At 43.7% G+C, this 4,353-nt stretch overlaps 1 pseudogene; it reads left to right on the forward strand.

Moving 5' to 3' along the window:
* The first annotated feature begins 3,783 nt into the window (after nucleotides 1–3,783).
* LOC140582556 (U2 spliceosomal RNA) lies at nucleotides 3,784–3,963 on the forward strand (annotated as a pseudogene).
* The last annotated feature ends 390 nt before the right edge of the window (nucleotides 3,964–4,353 follow it).

Raw genomic sequence — 4,353 nt, forward strand, 5'->3', positions numbered from 1 at the left:
ATCAGTGCGTGCGCGGCACATTCCCACCCCGAGATCCTACATGTGTGCGTGGCATGTTGTGTGAGTGAAGGAGGAGAGGGGCTGGGATTCATAATAGCAGGGGGGAGATTACTACCCCCCGGCAGAAGAGAGCCAGCTGGCTCAGTAGGCACCCCAGCCCCCCACCGCTACATGGGAAGGAGCGGACCCGAGGCCCCCGGCGACAACATCCCGGAGCAGTGCCGACGCCAAGAGCTAGCCCCCCCCACCCCGAAGGGCAGCCCGTACTCAGTCACCCACTCATTCGACGACAAATAGTGGCAGACCAGCCCGGGCTCGAGACATGCCACCCCCCACACAGCACAGGCTGGACCTCCTGACACGGACTGACCCACCCCCCCCCCCGGCAGTGCCCCGGAGGGAGCACAGGCCACCCCCGCGCAGGAAGGCACCCACCGAGGAAACGGCCAGGCCCCGGGCACCAGACCCCCCACCCAAGCCCGCACCGAAGAGGCCAACCACCCATCCCAGGGCCAGCCCCCGTCACCACCGGTACCCCAGACCCCACGCCCCATGACTGCCAGGCAGCACCCGCCCAAGCCCCCCCCCACACCACCAGCCAGGGCAGACACCCAGACATCACAGGATGGCAGCCACAGCCCCCCCAGCTCCAAGAAGCCACTAGCCGCCCATATCTAATACACTTGCATCACCTAAAATGCACAATGTAGGTGAGGTTGGGATATAGCAATTAAACCAAATTCATAGATCTTCACATATCCTTTGCCAGAACTTCTGCACCGGTGTGCAGGACCATATGGCATGCATGTAGTTCTCCACAAAGTTACCTGAGCAGTGGGTGCATAGGTTTGAGTGTATAAGGCCCATTTGGAACATCCTTTGTCCTGTATAATGAGCTCTATGCAGAGTTTTGTATGGTATAAGCTGTAAGTTGGGGTTTTTAGTCATTTTGAAGGTGTTTAAACATATTTCTTTCCAAAAGTTTTGATCTGGATCGATGGATAGATCTTGCTCCCATTTTGAGGTTGGGAGGGAAATTGAGTCATCCATTTTTGACAATAACTTATACATTTTTTGCAATAATTTGGGGCTAGAAAGATTTAAAAATTCTAGCACCCATGGAGGTATTTCTAAGTTAAACTGATTAAGATTGAACCTTGCCTGAATTGCTGGTACTCAAGAAATTTACTGTTGCTAATTCCGTATTTTGAGACTAGTTCGTCGAATGAAATCAATTTCCCGTTTTGCATAACATGTTCAAGATTTCTAATCCCTTTATCATGCCATAAGGGAAAGCTCAATTTTATCTTTTTTCGGCAAATATCTGGATTGTTCCAAATGGGTGTTAATTTGCAGGGGATAAGTGGAGACCTAGTTATTTAAAAAAAATTCCCACCAGGCTGTTAATGAGGTGTTAATACTAAGGCTCTTAAAACACTTATAAAAGGCAGATCAGACAATTTTACTTCTCCGCAGATTGCTTGTTCTAAGTCCAGCCATGGACTATCTACCGGGCTTGATTTGATCCAATTTGTTATATACTGCAGTCTGTTGGCTAAGAAGTAGTGATAGAAACTTGGTACAGTAGTTCTAGACCACCATTACCTTTGGCTTTTTGCAGAGTATTCTAGCTAATTCGTGATGGTTTGTTCTTCAATAAAAATGACAAGATGCTTGAGTCTAGTGATTTAAACCAAGCCATAGAGGGTTTATTATTGATCATTGAGAACAAGTAATTGATTTTAGGTAGGACCGTCATTTTAATGGTGGCAACTCTTCCAATGAGTGATAAAGGTAGAGATTTCCACTGCACAAGATCCTCTTCCACTTTTTTTTAACAAAGGAATATGATTCATCTGTACTAGATCTGAGAGTCTGGTGGAAAAATTTATGCCTAAGTATCTAAGGTTACCTGACTGTAAAGGAGTAGTAGTTGTGTTTTGGAAACTACAATTCAAAGGCAAAACTGTTGATTTGCTCCAGTTGACGGAGTAGTCTGATATAGATGAGAACTTATCTATAAGTGATATTGTCTTCAGAAGAGAGGTTGGAGAATTCCTAAGAAAATGTAATACGTCATCTGCATAAAGGCTTATCTTATGGTCTGTTTTTTCTGTTTGAATTCCTTTAATATCTACATTTTGTCTAATTAGTTTCTTGTTTTTAATTGTATTTGATCATTTTAATATTTCATGGCCAATTTTAATATTGTCACTTTGAATGTCAGGGGTTTGAGGAACGTTTTAAAACGCACGTTGGTTTTTAATCAGCTGGCATCTTTCCCTTCAGCATTTGTTTTCTGCAGGAAGTCCACCTCCGGGACCAGCGGGACGAGGCTCTCTTTTCACGACAATGGAAGAGGGGTAGATCCTACTGGAGTGTAGGTGGTGTCCACTCCTCAGGCGTCGGGATTCTTTTTGGCGACCGCGCCTTTGAGGAAGTAAGTTAATTTACCGTCCTTCAAGGCAGGGTTTTGGGAGTGGACGCCACATGGAGGGGACAGCGCCTCCGGGCCATATGCATCTACGCTCCAGTGGAGGCCTCGTCCCGTATAACTCTCTCTGAAGAGTTGTCCCCGTTCTGTGTCACAGATCGACACTTGATTTTAGGAGGGGACTTTAACATCGCGTTGGAGGGTAGAGAGGATGTCAGCTCAGGGCATTTTCGCCATTTTATTCATTCCTTTAAACTTGTGGATGGTTTTAAAACATGCAACCCCAGCATGCCGGGCTTCACCTGGCATAATAGTCGCGGAGCCAGCAGTCGCATCGACTACATTTTAGCTTCACCCCCCGTTGTTTTTGAAAAGGTGTCCCTCTCCCCACAGTGGCCCACTGACCACTTGGCAGTGGAGGCCACTGCCTCCATAGACGCTCCTGTATATGGGGGCGGCTATTGGAAAATGAACCTGCAGATCCTGGAGGAGAGCGATTTTAGACACCTTTTCTTAGATCACTTCTCCGAGTGGCAGAAGGACAAGCCTACCTTCCCCTCTGTGGCCGAATGGTGGGAGAGTGTGAAGGACAGGATCCGAACCTTCTCCATGCAGTATAGCAAGCAGCGCAGGATGGAGAAGAAATTCTCCATTCTGCAGCTGGAGAGAAGGTTGCGGGATGAATATGCCACTTACAACAATGGGGGCATGTATTAGGATGAATTCACGGACGATTACGTCACCCACGTGGCATGGAATTAATCCTTTTACTATAATATTCTGGGAAGTTGTAATTGTGGATTAATTCTGATCGTATGTGGACTGATCGTCCTGAAATTCAGATCAATCGTCCATGATTCACCCCGAATGTTACTAGACTGCACGAACATGTTATTTACCGATCCCCTGTAAAACCTAATTTTGCCATAAATAACTTGGGCTCATAAAAAGAAACCAGGATGCTCATCTTGCATCAAAAGCATGCATTTGAGATGACATTTTAATTGTATAAATGGCCATATGTGTTTACTTAGATTTTAATGGTGTGTAAATATATTGGTTGCTTTTATTGCTTTTTTTTTTGCTTATTTTATGGTGAATGGTTCTGCAGATAGTTTGTTTAACACTATTTTAAAATATTTTCAGTAATGTCTTATTGTATTGGCATTCACTTGTATGATGTGGGAAAATTTCAGCCTGTTATATTATGACTATTTCTGAATATCATTGTTTTAGTAGGAAAATGTTTTTAATTCCCTTGTTGACAGTGCCAATTTTTTAAGTGCAGTTTCTATTATATGTTTTAATGTGTTTGTGTCGATGTACATAATTGTGCAGAACTGTTTAATAAAGTATTTGGATCTGAAAAAAAAAAATCTGTTTTATCAGTTTAATATCTGATACGTCCCCTATGGAGGGGACCACATATTAAACGGATTTTTGGAACAGGGAGCCGGAAGTGGGGCTTGCCCCATCCGCTCCACTATTCGACCCGGTATTGCAGTGCTTCCGGGAACGGTGCACCTCTACTGCCCCCTATTGTTGAAAGGCAGAACTGACTGACTGACTGACTGACTGACTGACTATATAAAGTACATGATCTTACCACACTGACATTTCTGATTTTGCTAACAATCATGTACAGTAAATTTAAAAGCTTTTTGTTTTGTCATAAATTATTTATGCTATTTTACAATGCAGATAAAGTATTCCTGTCGATACAAGGAGGATATATTTTTTTTCTCGATGGATATCGTTTTGAACCTAAAGGTTGTTTTTTTGGAAGAGCAGTATATAGTTACTGGCTACATTTTTTGCTGTGCATGTGATTTTGATGAGAATATTACATTTTTATATCTCTGCGTAGATTTTTTCAGCAATAATTGAGTCTATCCTTGTGTATTTAAGGTTTTGGTAAT

The sequence above is a fragment of the Paramormyrops kingsleyae genome, chromosome 24 (assembly GCF_048594095.1).
Source record: "Paramormyrops kingsleyae isolate MSU_618 chromosome 24, PKINGS_0.4, whole genome shotgun sequence".
In the NCBI taxonomy this organism is placed as follows: domain Eukaryota; kingdom Metazoa; phylum Chordata; class Actinopteri; order Osteoglossiformes; family Mormyridae; genus Paramormyrops; species Paramormyrops kingsleyae.